We start from the raw sequence: 21,530 nt of genomic DNA, 5'->3' as shown, positions 1-21,530 counted from the left end.
ACTCCGCAAGACATTACAATACAAATACAACACAAAACACCGCAATCTGTTCACGCATGACCCTTGTTATACTCACTCTCCTCCGATACTGCTGCTTTTCTCGCACCGTCAGCACCTTCGGCACGCGATTCTTCCGCTGCTCATCTCTCGATGTCTAGCTCTAGGGGCCTTGGAGTAAGCTAACCTAGTCTAGATTACCTTCCTCAAGAAGATAACCATCCTACTCTGCTACCAACTGTTAACGCGGGGTTTCTGGTCTCTAGTTACCTTACCAGATCCCTAATCATGTCGACTGAATCGTTGGTACCTGTCATTGAGTAAAAAACAATCTACTACTAGGTTAGTCAATTAGGAACTTAAACCACTCTAAAGAACCACTTACCACTGGGAAAGGTTAAAAAGTTTTAATTCAAAAGGTATACAGGTATTAATACAAAAAGGTACTCTCTGAATATTCTCAATCGGCAAAAGGAAGTTATCAAAACTATCTCAAAAAGCATAAGTGTTGCAAGAATCGCTGTGAGTTGCAACCTGAGAGTCATTTACAGAAAAGAAAAATACAAGTTAATCTGTCCCTACACTAGACTAAGTGACATCCCTACTTAACAAGATCTTTACCTAAAAAGGTGTCAGCAGTGGTGACTTCCAAAGAAGATCACACACTTCCCTTAGTCTTTGTCTCAAAATTGAAGTCTGTTAGTTCTCTATCTGCCTACCCATCCGCTCTCTTAGGCTCCTCAGATCATCTGCTCTAACTCCACCCCGGGGTGCTATCCCTAATACCAAATCACATTTCCAATAGGAACGCCCATGTTGACGCCTCTCACGTATTGCAGTTTTGAGCGGCAAATTCCGTCCTGGTGCTCCTCTGGACTCTTCATTAAAGTTGACCTTGCTTCCCAGGCTTCTCTCCGTCCAAGCGGTACCCCCTAAAATTCCTGAAGACTCCTACAGGCCTGTGCCTGGCACTTCTGAACAAGGGCCTATTCATTATTTCTGATTTAAGTTCCCCTTGCACCTGCAAACAGACACTCTCTCGGTAGGCCCCAAATTCCAGTCTCTATCATATCTCGGACCATAAAACATGTGCAAGAATTCTCAGTTAGTGCCTAGCACAACTTTCCCCTAACGAGCACATTTTAGATCAAAGAGAATGACTTGGTCTTTTCAGGCCTAATTGATTTACATAAAGCGGGTCTCTGCCTTCTAAAACATTTCCTTTCTTTGGTTTAAACAGTATTTTAACTAACACGTATTACTATAGTATAATGCAACACATCTATACAAAACATATACTTCAATACTATGCCTAATAATACATTTGCACTCAAATGACATTAGAATCCACGTCACTAAAAGTGTAGCAGCATCTTTCGTTTCCTGTGAAATGCCATGTGGCCTACACATTTTCATGGTTTGCAGAATTACATTTCGTTTTCACTTAGTCATCTAACGTGTGACTCCAACATCATTTTAACATTTCTACAACCTCTACATTAGCTTTCCACTCTTTATATGCATCTATTCTAATTAAACAAACACTCATATATTTTCACTTATATAAGTTGACACTCTTGTGCAATACAATTTAAACTAACACTACGTGCTTGTAAATATGGTGTACTTATACATCTCAGCAGTGCCCACCTAATATCAACAACCTATAGACATTGGTCTTTTTTTATGGTGATGTCCTGTGGCGTGCTTTTTATGTTTGTGTAAAGGAACATAGCACTGTTGCTATAGTTACTGCTTGTGAAGAAAGTTTGCATTTCAGTACTGCCAACATTTTTTATGAGTAAACATCGTTATGACAGGCATGTTTGTAGAATGCTTGTTCACACGTTCACCAGAATATGTCTCTTGGTGTTGTTGAAGGCAAGAGCTCATAATTGTTGCCAAACTGAATGGTTCCCATTTTATCGACATCTGAAAGGTGTAAGCCTGAGTGGATCCTTCATGGTCTGAACCTGTTATCATGACTTTAACACATAGCGGGTCAATTACAATCAATTCCTGACCCTGCCTTTTTTTAAATCACTTCACGAGCACTTCGCACATTCATAGGTCCTGAAGAAAGCCAGCTCATTACAAAGGCCTGGCTGAAACATGTTGACCACACAGGATGTGGGAGACCATAGATAACTCCACAACACATCCATTGCCTTGTTTTTAACACTGCCAAGGGCCCGCTAATAAAATGACGTAGTATAGGAATTGGGACCCGAGGACAGTTTTTAATTCATACTCACATGCTATCACTGCACACTCATTCACCACGAAATTAGCTCTGCTTTAAACAGGTGTTGAAGCACACCCGGGTCACATTCGGAGCCACCGGGTGGAGCCCGATGATGAAGCATGCCACCAACTAGGTTGGTGGGTGAGGGCTTTCAAAAGAAATTATATTTCTTTCTTCCGTACAAACACACTATCCCTATGCCCTTTGAGGCCAGTTCCCATTGATAATACATATATTTCAGGGGAAGTGAACTAGCCCTGCTATTCCTCCCTCTCCCCTTGATACCTAATAATTTAGCAGCGCACATCTTTGAGAGCACACATACAAGACTGCCCAGAATGGCAGAAAACACTGGCCTAACATTCACTGAGAATGACGTCAGTGAAATCCTTTCAGATCCCTCCTTTCTAACAGACTTCAACATATCACAAACCTTAGCACAGACTACTGCTTGGGACACAGTTACTGACAAAAAGCGCAACCACATTTGTACAATCCTACAAAGTGTAATTCTCACTGAATACCTTCGCACCAACACTGCGCCTCGAGGCCTCTGGTGACCAATGCCCCCAGGATCTTCCTGGAGGATGCCTCTTTTAGGCAGGACTGGGCACAGATCGCCTGGCATTGCACCAGAGATTGATTGATCCTGATAATAAAAACAGCTAAATGATTATCAGATGCCATGATTATAGACATTCAGGCCACAGAAAGCCATTTCAAAACAACAATAACATCTTTCAAGAAAAAACTTGATGAATCAAATAAAGAAATGGCGGAATATAAAGAGTTCCTCACACAAGCGAAAATTACCAAATTTTAAAAAGACCTTAAAAAATTCTCGAACACAAAAATGTAGCCCTACACAGAGGATAACTACTCTGCTCCCCAAAAGCAAGACTGATCCAGTGACACTTCGGGGGATAACAGCTCGATCTCAAGTGATTCCAGCGCAGGCTCACACAAATCTAGAGGGAAGAGACGACAACAATGGTGGCAACAACCATGGGTCACACCAGATTTTCAAGGTCCTAACTATGGACCGCCGCTGTTTGCCCACCCACCCCAAAATCCATACTTTGGGTGGCCCATCATGTATCACTTCAGACCCCAACCCTTCTTTCAAAATAACCAAAGGACGCCTTTTTTGGAACGTGGCCGGAGACCAAGAGGACGACGAAGGAACCAACAACAGGTCCGTTGGGCAGAGGAAGAAGGACCAGTGAGTGCCAACACCAGGGACAAGACGAGAGAACCACTACAAGGGGTGAGCGGACATCGCTAAGAACGCAAGATCCGAAACCCACATCCATGGTATTCAATTTATCCTCGATTGCCTTATACAGAAAGAAGAAGACGTGCTCAATAAAGGACTGTCCTTTGTACCTACCACACGGCTAGACAAGTTTCAACTACACACCGAACTGGCTGAATTCTCCCTCAAGCTCAAATTGAGAGCATTCTTTGAAAAGCAATCAGCCCCAGAGCCTACCATTGACACCAACAATAATGAAATGGGCCTGAAACCTAAATCGATGTTCTTACCACCACCAACTAGCATTCCCGTGGAAATGACCACGTTTGAACAGGCAGTCTACAACAAAGTTCGAGAGGATGGAACAACCCAAGACCTACAATAACCTTTCCAAGGAAGGAAGGGAAACAGTTTGCAAGCTACAAGACAACCCGAACTTAACCATAAAACCAGCCGACAAAGGGGGCGGAATTGTAATTCAGAGCAAGAAGGACTACACTGAGGAGTGCAGAAGGTTACCTAGTGACTCTTGCAATTACAGACGCCTGAGAGATGATCCCACAAATGACCTACAATTGACTATCAAATCTCTAGTTGTAAATGCAGAAGAAAATCAACACATCTCCAAACGGGAGGCAGACTACCTTTGCGTTGGCAACACCAAGGTACCATACTTCTACACCGTCACTCAGATACACAAGAGACCAGACCACCACCCGGGAGGCCTATCGTCTCGGGGATCAGTTCCCTCCTTGAACCCCTCTCCCTGTACTGTGATTGCTTCTTAAATCCTTGGTACAAAAAGCATCCACATATGTAAGAGATACCAAACATCTTCGCAACGTCATAAAAGACCAGGAGTTTGACCCCACTTCACAACTGCTAGGTGGGCTAGATATAGAAAAAAAAATCGAGAGACCCTTTATACTAGTCTCCCACACGATGCCACCTTACAAGTGCTCCACGACATCCTGATGGAGACCCAGTAGGAGTATACCACCTGAGGGCCTTTATCCTGAAATGTGCCACATTGGCGCTAATAGATAACTATTTCAAGTTTGAGGGTGAATTTTACCTTCAAACCAATGGTACGTCAATGGGCAGCATCTTCGCCATCAGTGTAGCAGGCATGTACGTCCAACATTTTGAGCAAACACACATACTAACAACTGTCAACCTTCACTCTCACAACATCAAGCTGTGGCGTTGATATAGCGACGACATTCTCATGTTCTGGTCCGGGTCACAAGACACCTTAGCCATCTTTCTCACCTGGCTCAATGACCATGATCCATGCTTACGATTTACCAGCATAGCCAGCCCTATGAACATTGCTTTTCTGGACCTCAACATTGAGGCAGAGTTAGGTAGGCTAAAAACCACAACATACTACAAACCCACGGCCAGAAATTCACTGCTACAATTCGAGAGCTTCCATCTCCGGTCCTTCAGGGACAACCTCCCCTTTGGCCAATTTCTACATATACGTAAAAATTGTAGCAATATATCAGACTACCAAAAGCAATCAACGCAGCTGCCCACAAAATTACGTGAGCTGGGATACCCCGACAAAATAGTCCAAAACACCAAAAAACGGCCCGGCAATCAGAACAGAGATGCTCTCCTGAAAGATAACACACGGGAGGAAACCACCGCCCCATTGACATGTGTCACCACTTATAATGAGGCATCGAACATGGTGTCTAAAATAATCAGAAAGAACTGGCAAATCCTAAACACTGGGAAAAGGAACTGGGACCACCCGCTTTTTGCGTACAAAAGAGCCAGCAGCCTTAAAGACCGACTAGTCTCCACGAGACCCAAAGTGACCAAAGAAATCACTACAAACTCGGTACTTAATGCCTGGGGCCTCCCTGAGGTGGTCGGGCACTACCCATGTGGCGATTGGAGCATCTGCCACTTGACACGCCCCCCCAAGACACTTGATCTGGAACCCGGAAAAATATGGCAACAAATAAAACATACAAATTGCAACTTATCCAATGTAGTCTACTTGATTGAATGTCCATGTGGACTACTCTACATTGGTATGACAACGCGCAAAGTCAAAACAAGAATTGTGGAGCACCGTAGTCCCATCAGGTACAAAAAAAATTAGCAAACTAACAGACCATTACCTCCAAAAAGGACATACAACTAATGACATGTCCGGGACTGTAGAGGAACATATTGAGTGTCATAACACTAACAACAGTAAATTCTTGCTAAAAAAAGAACAACATTGGACTTACCGCCTCTCAACCCACCTACAGGGGTTGAACGACAATATCCCCTGGCACAGTCTGAATTATTGAGCCTAAATATACTAATGACTGTGGTTCTCACCAGGTCATGCTGAACACAGCTAACCTGGACCGTACGATGCCTGTTACCCACGCGCTGAACTAATCCCATTTGACAAATCCTAATACACTCTGAAGTACGCAGCATAGTCTCAGTAAAAAGTGATAAAACCTTTGTTTTAACAAATACCCATTGTCTGTGCAATTTGGGCATACATAAAACTATCCGCCATCTGTTTTGGCTTACTTAGAACTCTAAGGAAAGTCCTCCCCCTCCTCCCAATGGGAGCCAAACAAGTGGCAGTTCAGGGCCTGATTCAGTCCCGGCTGGATTCAAACAACGCCCTGTATGTGGGAGCCCCTGAGACGTCCATGCGAAAGCTACAGGTGGTCCAGAACTGCGCAGCCCGCGCCCTGCTACAGATTCCAAGGACGCAGTCCGCTAAACCCGCACTGAGCAGCCTACACTGGCTCCCAGTGAGACAGAGAGTGGCTTTCAAGGCACTATGTATTGCCCACCGAGCTTTCTGGAAGTCGGGTCCAGCGATCATTAACAAACTGGTCACTCAATACCACCCTAATAGACCCCTTCGGTCCACGGAGGCCTTTCTGGCTGTAGTCCCAAGAGTACGGAGAGCTAGGACCGGAGGAAGGATGTTTTCCTTAAAGGCCGCTAAAATGTGGAACTCACTCCCACTACAAATCCGGTCCAACCCTAACCTACTCTCATTCCGCAAACAACTGAAAACCTTTCTGTTTGCTAGGCCCACTTAAATCTCAGTCTCCGCCACCCTCAGCTCGGCTATCCATGCTCTAGCGCTTGGACGCCCATTTGGGCAGCAATCGCGCTTTACAAATCACAATACAATACAATACAATTTACCCGGCTCCCAATATACAGGTGCACGTAGCCCATCTATCGCTCCCCAATTAAATTACCATAATCTGAAGTGACAATTTCCGCCTGTTAGATTTGGCGGTCTCTAGTTGGCACAGGTAGGTACTTGTGACAAATAGGGACCCTCTCCTCTAGTCAGGACAAGGCGATAACACTCCTAAAATAACCCCTGCTCACCCTCTAGGCTGCGTGGCGCAAGCAGTCAAGGCTTATTTCAGAGGCGTTGTAAGTTAAGCAGTTGTGACCACATACAGTAACCCAGTGACAACTACAGTGGTGACACCCTCCTTCTTCAGAGTTGCAACGGCAGCAGCAGCGACAGCGACACGCTTCTTCTCATTGAGTCCCGCTTCCAGCTCCTTGGAACACGCAGTTCCTCAGAAGGCCCAAAACAGCAGCAGGCACTTCCACAAGAACTCTGGGGAGCTGGGGGGTGAAGTCTGTTGTCCCTGAGACTTCAGCAGGAGGCAAGCTCTTTTCCAAACCCTTGGAGATCCTTCACAAGTTGAAAGTAAAGTTCCTTTCTCCTTCCTTTGGCAATAAGGCAACCACTGGAGGCCAACCCCCCAAGCATCACTTCAGCTTGGGAATAGTCTCTCCTCAGTTTCTTCAGGTTCTTCTCCTCAGTAAAGGTTTCTTCTTGTAGTCCAAAAGTGATCTAATTTCATGGGATCAGGGTCCCAATATTTATACCCCAAAATCCTTTGTTCTCTGAGGGGAGAGGGGCCTTTGCCCAGTCCAAACCAGTTCTGAAGCACTCTGTTTACCAGACTTCTCCTTTCCTTTCACAGTGCAGGGCAGAAACATCAGACGCCCCACAGGAGGTGGAGCCAGCATTGTGGAAGACAAGTACAGTCCTGGAGCACAGGACTCCTTCTCTTCTTTCAGTGTGCAGGGCAGAGACATCAGCCGCTCCCCAGGGGGTGGAGACAGCATTGTGGAAGGCAGGCACAGCCCTATTCAAGGTTCAGGTGCAGGGGCGTAGCTAGGAGGGGGCGATGGGGGCGGTCCGCCCCAGGCGGCACTGTATTTGGGGCGGCGGCCGCGCGTCACTGGTGGCCCGTTGCGGCGGCCTTTATCATTTATTTGGGACACTAATGTCAGTGTCCCAAATAAATGATAAAGGCCGCCGCAACGGGCCACCAGTGCCACGCACGCGGTCCTGTTCAAAGAGCAAGCGCATGTGCACCGCCACCTGCAGCTTGTAACTGCTGCCTGCAGCGTGCAGCGCACGCACGCCACGCCACCACCACCTAGCTCGTCGCACAAGCTTCTGCTCGCCAGGCAGAGGCGTCTGAGCTACAGATGCAATACAAATCTGATAGAGGTAAAGGAGCGATGTACCGCCCTAGGCTCGAAGCAGGATGTTGCGCCGAGACTCGAACAGGACTCAAGTAAGCAGCTCTAGCCACTGCGCCACATCCTCTCCACACCTGTGATGCTTGTTAAATATGGTAATTCCAGAGACTTCTGTCTCAGGAGAAATGTACAGGGCGGAAGCACAAGTCACACATTTGACTTCTTAGGAAGTATGACAACTGCTAAAGTTGGTCTTGCACTGACTTACAGGCACTTCTGTTCCCTCCAGTGACACCAGGCCCTGCTCTGATAGCGTGGACTGTGGCCAAACAGGATTGTTTTGTTATTTGCAAAGGAGCACAAATGTGTTGCAAGCCATGGAGCAAATTAAAAGAGCTGTGCAAACAGCAAAAAGCACTTTTTTTCTAACAGCTTGTTTTATCTAACAATAATTTCACTTCTTTGTAACTCCTTAACTTAAGGACACAACTCTTACATTGAGCATGATTCTGTCTTGTTCAGTTTAATGATTTTACTTTCTCTTTGTTCTCTATATATGTATGGTGTTTGCATTTAATTGGTGATGTTAGGGCAGCAACACAAAAATAAATTATTAAAGAGAAGGTTATACACTGCAGGTGCAATTTATCATCCGGAGGGATTAATTACGTGATTTGCCCAGAATCACAGGATGTTGTGCTGCCGAGACATGAACCAGGATCCTCTGCTCTCGAGTTGGCAGCTCTGACTGCTGCACCACACCCTATCCAATCCTGTGCTACTTGTAAGGGAGCTCTTTTTTTTTTTACCGGATGGTGATTGATAAAAACAGCTTATTCCTCACATAGGCGAAACCGATGCATAACCAATGCTTGTTTTCATTCCTTCCCTCAACTCCCCCGCCCACCACCCCCATTTGGTAGCAACACCACTGCCAATCAGCTTTTACGAAGGGCCTTCCACTGTGCACCAACATGTGCTTTCGTATTTTTTGTAACTTTTGATCTGGTTGAGCTAGAAACAAAATGTTTTTGGGGCTGAAATCTGAAGATTATGCAGTAGATGATGTATTATGTGACACCTAAGGTAAATCCATAATTAGCATAGGCCTGTGACGTCGCACAAGCTTCTGCTCGCCAGGCAGAGGCGTCCGGTGCTGGCAGGCTGACGGAGCTGAAGGCAGAGAGACGCAATACAAATCTGAGAGGTAAAGGAGCGATGTACCGCCCTAGGCTCGAAGCAGTTAATTGATCGGGGACGTGGACTACAGGCAGGTCAGAGCAGGGCAGGACAGAGCCCAGAGGAAGGGTCCACAGCACTTTCTGAGAACGCCGGCGCAAGAAGTAAGAGATTACAAAGTACAAAAGTCTTGTGAGTTCTGTTATAGGCACAGTTGTTCCAATGTGCTTCCGTATTCTCACTCCACTGAGTGGGGGTGAAGGAGGGTGTGTTTGTGGTATGTTTATAGCTTCTATAGTTTCTTGAATTAAACTTGCCATGGGTTTATGGTGAACCTGTGTGTCAGTGTTGAGCTGTGATATCTTGCAACCATACAGCATGAGGTTACACATTCTGCAGTAAACATGTGGTAGGTGCATACCATCTTGAAATAGTTTTTCACGTGCGCTGCACTGGACAGTCCATGAACTGATTGACTACAGACCTCTACTGTTTCACAGCCTAGCTAATGCATGCAGTAGATGACCCGAGGCCTGGTGATTGCGTGGAAGTGAGCAGGTGATTGTGTGTGAGCAGGTGATTGCTTGGAAGTGAAATCACAGAGAGCCATCGCTGGGTCCGATCTGTGGAGGTTCTGCATGCTTCCACAAATACACAGCACCAAGGGACAATGGCTGTCTCTTCAAAGCGCCAGACATAGTCTGTGCCTACCTGCTCCACAGGGTTGTATGTGATTTCATAGAAAAACGGTTAAATGCCGCATAAACTGACTGTTAGAAACCTTTGGGATGAAATGCATTTACCCTTTCACAGAAGCCGAAGAATAGATTCAGCAGGCTTATTGTTTAAGGTGTAAATCAAACCCTTCAGGATGTCATGATTGCAAAAAAATCACAATATCAGCACTTTTGTGACAATGCCTCGCATTTTACAAAAGTGGCTGTGAAATTTGGATAATGCTTAAACTTTTGCCGTCCCCACCGCCCGCTCGTGAGGTTGGAGCACTGCATTTCTAACATGTTTTAGTGGCACAGGCCCTGTGTCTTCTGCAGCAGAGCAACTCTTTCTCTCCACCCCAGCTAATTTAGCATCAGAAATAGGCTCCAGCCCCTGAAGGTGGGGCCAATCTGTGCGTTCTCTCTCTTTGGTAATATAAAACCTGCGGGACTGTGAAACTGAATAGCTCCTCCGCACTTCTTTCTGGACTGATTAGTTACATTTCAAAATGTGCACACTCTGCACTACGATGAGGAAGGAGTGGGTGGAGGAGTGGTAATACGTCAGCAGCCAGCAAGATGGCCCAGCATGTTAAGACCTCTAGTTTTACCTGCAGGTCAGAAGTTTGAATCGCAGTAAAGTGGATCTTAGCCTTTCATCCTTTCAAGGTCGATAACCAGAGCACTCTGTGAGTAATTATAGCATATGTTGTTTAATTTGCGAAAAAAGCCAATTTACTGTTATTGTAGTAATGCTTCAGGTGCCAATAACTCTTATTTATTTGAAGTTTTTGAAAAGTGCTCTTACAATTGTCCTTTCTCACCTTCGCCATGTATCCAAGGCTGACATTCAGTTCTCTAGTATGCAGCATTGAAGTATCAATTACCATGCAGCACTGTACCCTGCCTTCTCATCACACCTCATGTGGTTTTTCTGAGTCCCCAGATAGATCATGCAGTCTGTATGTTCTCTTTTGTACTGCCGGTCACCGGTCTATTCAACTGTGTAGCCTTGGACTGTGTCATGTATGTACATGTAACTTGCTTGATTGTGGTATTTATTAGCGGCTATGCTACGTGTCTCTCGGACCTCTTTTAAGTGCGTGCTGTCCTTTTTCCCCAGCAACCCCCTCCCCCGATGCGGCAATCTGAGGGATAGCTCCGGTCGCCACAAGCTCTAGCTACGCCACTGTTCAGGTGCAACTCCTCCCTCCCATCTAGATACAGATCTCTCTATTCACCACTGGGTGACTCAGCCTGTCTCCTGGAATTCCCCAGTCCTGTCACTCTCAAAACCAGACATAGGAATACACAACCTAGCAGAGGCAGGTTTGAATGGTTAGACAAGCAAATACCTACTTTCTAAAAGTGGTATTTGCAAAATAAACATTACTAAAATATGTATTTTATTATTCTGAGTTCAGGCATACTAAACTCGAATTTCTACCATGTTCTCTGAGACAGTTAGAATTATATAATGTAATTATTCTACGGAGAACAGGTAGTCTTGCAATAGTGAATAACGAAAATGGCTGTAATTCACTATTAGGACATGCCACACACATCAGGGCTTGTCCTACCTTATACTTACAATGCACCCTGCCCTTGGGCCTACCATAGGGGTGGATGATATGAAGAAAAGGGAAGGTTTAGGGACTGGCAAGTGGATGAACTTGCCCAGTCAGCATGACAGTACCATACTGCACGCAGGCTCTGCAATGGCAGACCTTAGACACATTTTACAAGGCTGCTTCTGTGGGTGGCACAGCCAGTGCTGCAGGCCCACCAGCAGGATTTGTATTACACGCCCTGGCACACTCAGTGCACTAGACTAGGGTCTGACAAGTAAACCAATATAGCCAAACATGGAATCACTAATCCATACATCAATTTACAATAGGGAGCACTTGCAGTGTGGCACTGGATAGCAGTGGCACAATGCCCAAAGCAACTAATCCCAGTAAAAACACATGAGGCAACAGCTAAAATGGAGGGGAGACCCACGCCAATAGTGCCCCAAGCCCCTTCTCCCCCCCCCCTAAAACAAAAACCTTGCAGAGGCTGGTTCTGATGTCCAGGAGTATTTTCCCCTGGGCCGTACTGGCCGTAGCAGGCACCGAACGTTTCCCCACTGGGCCGCTAGGGTGGGTGCCGGTTTTGAGCCCCTTGAAACCGGCCCTTGCAAACAGCTCAGCCGCACCTCCCCCAGACCCCCAGGGGGGGCAGCAGAACAGTTTGCCAGGGCGGATTTCGGTTCCTAGTCCGGCCCTGATTTTCAAACCCCTTAATGGACATCAGTAGTTCAAAGCCTCGAAAAACAAGCTGGAAAACCACTATTTGCAGTGGTTTTCAGCTCGTTTTCCCTGCTATCCTGCTCACCGGGAGACCGTGGGATGGTAGCTGATATCGTGTGTCACACGGTGGCACCGCGTGAGTTGGCAGGTATGTACCACTACCGGTGGGAGGAATCATTCATATTACATTATCGCACTGGTCAGCTTCTGAAGCCTAGAAGCAGCTTGCTGTTGCAAGAGACGAGCAGGCTGTCATTTTATTTCTCTCGGCTGTGACTCTGACAGTCGTCTGAATAGGCTGAAGAGATATAATGCTTCAAAGCAGCGGTGTGTGTGTTTGCATGTGTCCCACAGGTGACATCTTATCTTGGTGTCAGAGCCTTCCTGCTGGTGGGAGAGGAGCCAGCATGTGATGGATTCAGCACGTGAACCGCAGCGTCCTCAGCCACGTGCTGCGTCATACAAGACAGACTGCGGCCTAACGTCACTTATCTTTGGAAGCTCGGGTATCACGCTCAGATTGCCATAACTCTTTTACTGCTGTGTTTCCTAAAGCCACGTCACTTAACCTCTCAATTTTTCATCTAAGGGCCACTCCAAACATTGATTTTAATGTTATACAATGACCTGGTTTGCAGCTGCAAGCCCTGTGCCAGGGGGAGTTGGCAGGGTTAGAAAAGGATTCTGAAAAAGTCCTGGTGTGTTATTTGAAATTTGAAATCAGCCCTAAATTGTCCTATTGGTGAGGTTGTGGAAGGCTGAGGCTCTTTCCTAAAAACATTGTGGAGAAAAAGCAGGTTGTTCTGGCAGGACACTCATGAAATATTTGGCAAATCCTCAGAGGTAGCTGTTGAACTTGTAAAGTGGTGGGTGTCAAGAGTCCGAACTTCCAAAGGTCAGTACATGACTGAAAAACCCGAAAAAATCTGAGCAAATAGCCTAAATTGTGCATTTTAATTACCGTGCCATTAGATAAATTGGCCACAGTTTAACAGGCATTTCTCATGAATGTTCCTATATTTTCATGGTGTACCAAACAAACTGGTTCTCTCTGGAAGACAATCAATGTTTTAGTTTCCAAACAAGGGTTTTAAATTTACTTTACATAAACACAGTTGCTCCAATTGCTTCTCATTTTGGGTAATAAAACACATTAACCAAAGCAAAGTTTACTATTTTATTTCCTTTAAATAGTACTCTTCATTCAGTAAATATCGGATTTTTACTATTCTTCCCCCATGGATAAGACTTCCTCACAAGCACAACTATAACAATCCTATACAAATGACACTCATCATAACTAGTTGGTAGCCACCGAGGCCCATATTTATGAAGCCTTTATATTCTCTTTATGCCATGCAAGGCGATGCAAGGAGAACGCAAAAGTTTTGATATTATTAGGGGAGAGGGTGTGGCTTAACGGCTATAGCGGTCAACCTCGAAACTGGGGAACCGGGTTCGGGTCTCTGCAGGGATCCTCAACATCCTGTCATTCTGGGCAAAATCATTTAATCTCCCGTGCCTACCAAGAATGAATGTGTCCATTTGTAACATAACTGATGCTCAAGTAATGTGCTCCAATACCTTCGGGTTAAGTTCACACTATATAAAACTGCAAAAAAAAAAAAAGCCAGCAAGGCCTGATTTGCGTGAATTTGTAAAGAAATGTACACAAATAGCTGCTTGCCCTGCATGTCCTTAGATTTCAACATGGGAGGTGGAGCATGGGCATTTCTATACCTTCACCCATGGATTTTGGCACATTCCAACATTTACATAGACTTGTAAACCTGAAAATACATCAAAATGCTGCGCCTTCCCAATTGAGGAATACGGAGGAGAAATATCTTTCTTTTTCTACGTTATTTCCCTTTTCCAGTGTGCCGCATTCTGCAGCACACATAGAAAGAGGAAAATGTCCCTAAGGATTGTTTTTGTGCAGGACAGCCTACCTTTGTGCACAAAAGCAATCCTGCCAGTGACGCAGGCACCCTTGCACTATGGCGCAAGTAGAAACGCCTCACAACTTTGTAAATATGGAGCATTTCTGCTCTCTCCCTTTCACGCAGTGCAGCAACTTTGCTTGCTGCCTGGCGATGTGGGTCAGTTTAGTAAATATGCCCCAAATGTTATGGATGACTTTGTGTTGCCAAAATGCCCTAAAATGGGTTGTCACGGGTCAGTGACAGAATATCAGAAACACAAATATGGTAGCGACAGAATATCGTGTCAAAAATATCTAGGACAAGAATATAGAGAAGGAAAGTGCAAATAGATAAGTAAAATGTATACTATTCTTAACTCCAGATCTAGGTACCTTGAAGATATATATATTGTCATGGTACATATATGTGAAGCTATATATAGTACAACTTTACTTATCCATAGAAAATGATCTACAGGATATTCTTGTCCTCGATATTGTAGACATGATATTCTGTCCCAAGATATTTGTGATTCCAATATTTGTCCAAATACCGTTGTCACACTATGCCAGGGGTATAATAATGGCAATGAATTGGACAACCACAGTATGCCAAGTGAGTAGCATTAAAGCAGGTCTACCTTGATACTTAAGTCGCTCACAATATGCCAAGGTGTGGCAGTCATCAATTTCTAAGGGGTGATAACCACCAGATGCCCGCAGGTGGTGGTGACCAACAGATATCAGGATGCCACCATACACACGTAACCCCACACAGTCATACATGTGCATATATACAAATACACACACACTTATACAATGGATTCCCCATCCTTTACAGAGTAACCTGTAGGGTGGCACTGTGGCAATTGCTGTTAGCTGGAATGGTACTGCCTTTTCTGTTACCTTTGCCACAGAGGAGGTTTCCGCAACGATGAGTGTTACATTTGGCGCCCGTATAGAAAAAAGATCATCCGTCACTCACAACGAATATGACTGACTTTCTGAGTCTGGAGTATGTACGAAGCCACATGGTGAATGACCAATGAGTTATATAGTGCCCCCTTCCTGGGGTGAAGTGAGAGGATAAGGAGGGCAAGGAAGGAAGGGAAAAAATAGTTCTAGCATGGGAGCCACTGAACTCCCCACCACCCTAGCCAGAAAAAAGAAGTTGGCAAAAACCATGGGAGGAGGGTCAACTGCTTTTGAAGTCAAAGCCTCGTGAAATTTTACCAACTCGAATTACCGGCCAGTAAAATCAAGTAAAAAGTCTTCGTACCTGAGGCAACTGGGTTTAGCTAAGCATGATCAGGAAAAGTGGAATTTCATATAGTAATTCAGCTCTGCTTGATTCGTAATCAGGGCCTAAGTGTCATTCTGTCTCCTTTGCGCTGCTTCATTTGTGTCCTGCTTCTATGCATAGAGGAGCAGCCTTTACACAATCTGTTGGAGCTCAGAGGTGTGACTTACGGCATGTTGGGACTGTAAGGTTATTGAGTACTAAACGAGAGACTCAGAACATTCTAGATCATCTGGGGGCATATTATCAAGAAGGGCGTTACAATTATCACCGCTTTCGCGGCAGGAAACTGCTGCTCAAGCGGCGATAATGGGCTTGATAATATGCCCTTGTGAATTCCCATAGAAGCTCATGTCCCCACCAGAACATGGACTTCTATGGGAATTCTCAAGGGCATATTATCAAGCCCATTATCGCCGCTTTAGCGGCAGTTTTCTCCTGCTAAAGCGGCGATAATTGTAACGCCCTTCTTGATAATATGCCCCGTAGTTTTTAATATTGATCCATCCCCTGCTCTTCGCTCAAACCCACATCGATTTGTGTCAGAGTAAAGAGTAAAGGCTGAAGGGGTATTGCTGAATAAAGAGCACAAGCTGGATAGGTTATTGTGGGAGGGTGAGACACATAGCTGGCACACCTGCCACTCAAATTAATACTGAGAGATCCCATTTGCCTACTGCTGGGTTAAGAAGGGGGGGGTGATTTCTGCGACGCTAACTGATCATTCTTCGAATGGAATCTATCATTAGACGAATATCCCTTTGACATCTCTCACAATGACATCAGGTCAATCAAGCCTTGCAAAAAACAGCATCAAGCAATTCACTAACGTTTAAGTATAGAAATAATATATATAAGTGTAAATGGATAACTAATTAACGGGGATGTTTTTCTCCAAGGAGTACTGAGTGACATCAAATAGGCAATGTGAGGATTCGGATATACTATCTGATATGGCTGTGGGCCCTTATAGTGGAGTGCACTCTCAAATACCATCTTGGAGTTCAGCCAGGCTCGTTTACTTAACCTTAAGCTCAACGCCTGGTGGTTGTGGCTACGAGCAGTAAGGCTTGGCAAAGGACCTTAGTGTGAAGCATTTAACAGCTCCAAACATTGGAATAAGAAAGTCACACAACATGAAAAACAAACGAAAACAATTTATAAAAATAGAGCATATTTTAATTCATTTTTAGAGTCCTTGATCATCAAAATCCTCCAGAGGGTTCTGGAAGTACACATTTTTGAAGAAATAAATACTTCTCAAAACAACTGCAAACAAGTATTGGTGAACAAAACTTTGCAAACTTGAGAAAAGTTTGAAACTATTAGTTAGGTGACTTAGACCCTACGTGGGTGACCAAATCCAACAGGGCGGAGGTCCAGGAGTCCAGTAAGGTTACTTTGAATAATTATATGCCCACAAGAGCCTTTTCCAGTCCAGTTCCAGCTTTAGGAAACAACTGCCATAGATGACAAAGGAGTGGTCCTGATGCTGGGGATGCAGGAAAAAAAGATGCTCCTGGTGCTGTGCGGTTGACGGGAGTGAAGTATGGTTTACCCCTCGGCCGATGGGTAGGGTGTAGTGATTTTGACCATGGCACTTGGGGTCTCACAGAATTCCTGGGTGGAGGCTCTGCCTTACTTGCCCTTGGTACTCTGGGTGCCATATAAAAGGTAGTTATGAGTTAGCCAGTACTTGCCAATTGGGACATGCAAATCGACATACCTTTTGTAATGATTAGGAAGCTCATTCTTTATGTGATATATCAAAACATTGACATACCGTGTATAGAGTCCAGGGGTTCCCTTATGAGTGGACAGGGTCTGGCTATACAATCCAAATGTACTCTATTAGAGGGTAGGGTGGTCGAGCAGCCTTAAACTTAACTCAGAGGGGTGCAAGACATTTGCAAATACACACAATGATTAATAAATGACACAGACTCAAGAAGGAGATCCACACCAATTTATAAAAATAACAAGTATCTTTATATAGGTTTGGCCGAGCAGCCTTAAGCTTAACTCAGAGGAGTGCAAGACATTTGCAAATACACACAATTATTAATAAATGACACACACTCAAGAAGGAGATCCACACCAATTTTTAAAAATAACAAGTATCTTTACATAGGTTTAGGCATCAGAGAAAAACTGTTCAGGTAAGTAACTTTTTAAATATAAAATCTTTTCTCTTTGAAAAGTGGACACAGTGGAAGGAAGAACATGTTCTGTAAACAGGTACACAACGTACAAGACCAATCTCCAGGAGTTAAGGTGAGTGGTGGGCAAGGTCCAAGGCAGCACCAGCAGTAAACCACCAGCTGCACAGGGGCGGCCAGGTGCACGGTGCAAAACAACGTTGGGAGCCCAATGTATTTTAATAGCAATCAGTCAATGTTGAAAGAGGCTGCAGGCTCTGGCCAGGAGGCCAGACGGGCTGAACCAGCAAGTGGGCTCAGGCCTTGCAATGCTCTGGGACAGGCGGACACCTTTGGTCCTCTTCCCTAAGGCCAGGGGGGACAGGTGCAGGGGTGTCCTTATGCATCTGGTTTTTCCCTGCAGGAGCAGTCGCGGTTGAAGAGGCCTGCTATTTCACAATGAGTGGAGCACACTTGTGTGCATGATTAAAATGAAGCAGGTGTTATCAAACTGTTGCTCTCATATGGGCACAATACAGTATGTCTGTAACTGTGCTAAATAAACAAAAAGAATGTTGAGTCAGAGACTCCGTACCAGGGTATGTGAGGTTAAGCCGCTGTATCTCCTCCCCGGTATGGATGGCTCACTCCAACCAATCGGCTACGAGACTCAGGAGCAGCCGGAAAGGCAGGATCAACTTGCAAGATGGCTCAGAATAAAGTGTGTCGTTTAGCAGGACAGGGCTCTTCTTATACCAAGGCCCTGCCCAAGATGGCCGCTCTTGAAGAGTCACAGGATATGTAGTTCCACCTGCCCAACCTAGAATTAGTAGGTCACACAACAAGAAAGAGACTCAACAACAATGTATAAAAACAGAGCATATTTTTATGAAGTTTTTGAGTCCTTTCTTATCAAAATCCACCAGAGGGTTCTGGAGATACGCATTTCTAAAGAAAAAAATACTTTTAAATGCAAACCAGTATTGGTCAACAAAAACTTTGCAAACTTGTGAAATGTTTGCAACAGTTAATTTGGTTACTCCGTCTGACAGGACGATGTCTAGGAGTCCAGTAAGGTTACTTTGGACAGGTACCTAGCCACCACAGCCTTTTCCAGTCAAGTTCCAGCCTTTAGGAAATCACAGCTGTAGATGACAATTACGTGGTCCTGATGCTGAGGATGCAGGAAAAAAAGAAGCTCAGAGATGCTCCTGGCGCTGTTCGGTTGACAGGGGTGAAATGCAGTTGATCTCTCGGCCCACGGGTGGGGTGAGGCAACTTTGTCCATGGCTCTTGGGGTTCCACAGCATCCTCTTTGCGAGTGTAGAAGGTCAGCTGTAGCTGTGTTACCGATCTCGCAACACAGCGGTCACAGCGAACATCCTTTTTGGGGGCTAGTGTCCCTCTTGGGCAATGAATCCGGTGTTTGGGAGCACTCCTGGGTCCAACAGACTGGGGTGTAACTTTTAGCTATTACAAATTTGTCTCTTAGCCAGTAGCAGCCAGCAGCAATTCTTCAGAAGTGGCTTCAGCTTTGACGGTTTGGGCTTCTTCAGCTTTGATATTCCTGGTGCTGTTCCAGGGGGCCAGCAGACTGATCCTTCGAGTCACTGCTTCAATCTGGGGCTGGGGATCAACTTTTCCAAAGTCCGGTGCCACAGCCCAAACTAACTAGCCCAAAGTACAGAATGTCCAGTCCTTCCAACGATGCAGTCTCTCTTTGTGAAGCCTTAAGGGCAGATGGACAGTTCTATTTAGATAATCTCTTCAAATCCAATGTGTACTGATGTCCAGGGTGTCTGGGAAAGAGCTGTGAGCGGAACAGTGGGGTCACTAGCCTATGGGCTAGTAGATCCCCTCCTTTTTAGCGATGTTTGGCAGTTGGCTATCTCAGAGTGCAATATTATTGCCACTCTCAAGATGTCTGCACCTTCCCTTGACTGTGAGGAGCTTGGTACCCCACCCTAGAGGTGTGGCTAACTAAGGGCTACAAGCCCAAAGGAAAACTGGCTTAGGGATGGACTTTCCCTCCCTGACCCTGTCCCTGTCTCCACTTGTCGGCAGGAACTAAAGGCACACTCCTCGGGTGTGTTGTTAGCTGCAGCCCTTCAAAGGCAGCTCCCCCTTTGAAGTTCGCCTTTTGGGCTAACATCTCGAGTGGCCTTCCTGGGAGAGGAGGTCACACCTCACTCTGCTGCAACTGCCTTTGTTTCCAAGCCAGGGAGTCATTCACATGTCTCCCCAGACAGGCAGAAAGCTGTCTGTTGGCGAGGGCTTGTGCAAAGTCACTGGGCCAGCTGGGGCAAAGTGTGGCAACTTTTCTAAAAGTTGCTCAACTTTAATAGTGACATTAATCTCGATTTGTTCATCAAGTCGGATTTATTGCTCGATTCATTTGATACCTTACAATACCGAGTTAGGTAGTCCCATTCAGAAGCTAGCCAGAAGAACAACAACTCTAAGGGTTTTGCTGCTAAGACATATACAAACCATTATGTCTTGCTTGATCATATACAGCTCCCTGGTATAGGGCTGAATAGGCCTTTCTTAGGGGAGACTTACCTATATTATAAAGAGAAGGATGGCTTTGCCATTAATGCTAATGGCAAAGTCGAACTAGCTGTACGGATGTATGACATTACAACGCATGCTTTTACATCGCATGCCTTTACAACGCGGTATTTACAACGAATACCTTTACAAAGCATAATGCTTTTAGACGCTGGATAGTGAATTGTTTAATTTACTATTCCAACTCCAGTTCCCGTGGATAGTAGGGAAGGGGTTGGATAGTACATTAAACACATTCCCTATCCTAGAGCGCCCCCCAGCGCAATGCGTTGTAATGGTTTGCGTTGTAAAAGTTGCGTTGTAAAGGCACTGCGTGGTAAAAGTTGCGTTGTAAAGGTTGTTTACCTAGCTGTACTCACAGCTCCTTCAGTCTGCAGTGGTAGGCTGGTAGCTATTTTGCCATTTGTCACACGCAGGGTGGTGCTAACAGTGGACATTCTGGGTGGACAGCCTGCCTTACACACCCTTGGCATCCTGGGTACCATATGCTAGGGACTTATAAGTATCCAGTAAGGCATTGCTTTTGTAATGGGTCAGAACACTGGCACTGGGGTCTGAGCATTGCACTCTCAGAGTTGAAAAACCAGCAGCTAATAGTCCAATTGTGGGCAAAATTTGGGGGAAACCTGCAAAAAGTCCTGTTTCCATAGAGGCAATGAGGGCAAAAGCTCTTTAAGCATGACCCAACAATGTTACAACACTCACTGTACTGTGACTCATGCACTAATTCAGAAAATTTCCAACTTAATTATTAGTGATTTAAAAGTGCAATGTCTTAAAAACAGGCTGACATCAGTGCTCATATCCAGCACTGCTGTTAGCGATATGGCCGCAGTGCACTTTGGGAAGTCCTATAACAGGACTGGCCGCCACACTCCTTGTTCTGCTCAGTTGGGAGGAAGCTACGCCCAGCCTTGAGGACGGTTATCAGTGACCCTGGGGGAGACATGAAGATACCAAGGGTTACAATAGGCTGTACCCGTAAAGCCTATTTTGACATGTTTGAATTTTTAACATAGCAGTTATGATTTGCGGCACTTTACCACACCTCTCATACTTCACGCCAGGTCTTGAACATGTTTCATAAACTAAAATACAATGTTCTCACTCTGTTTAGTTGCAGTAAAGTCAACCCGCTTTAGCCGAACAAAAACAGCCTACCTTGTATAATGGATCCGTTTCATAACAGGAGCAGATGGCTTCGTACTCCTGGGCAAGTGAGTCACAGACCACTGAGAGCATTAAATCCAATCACTTATCTTTCCATTTATGTAACCATCTTTCTTTCCATTTCTATACACGAGAGTCCCATTCTAAAGTCTGCTTCATATTTACCTTATTGTGTTATATCAGCGAAAATTGCTAAATTTAGGTGGCCCAGCCATGTGAATACTGTTGTTTCAGTTTCTGT

Source organism: Lissotriton helveticus, chromosome 4_1, assembly GCF_964261635.1.
Source record: "Lissotriton helveticus chromosome 4_1, aLisHel1.1, whole genome shotgun sequence".
Taxonomy (NCBI): Eukaryota; Metazoa; Chordata; class Amphibia; order Caudata; family Salamandridae; genus Lissotriton; species Lissotriton helveticus.
This window is presented reverse-complemented; position numbering follows the sequence as displayed.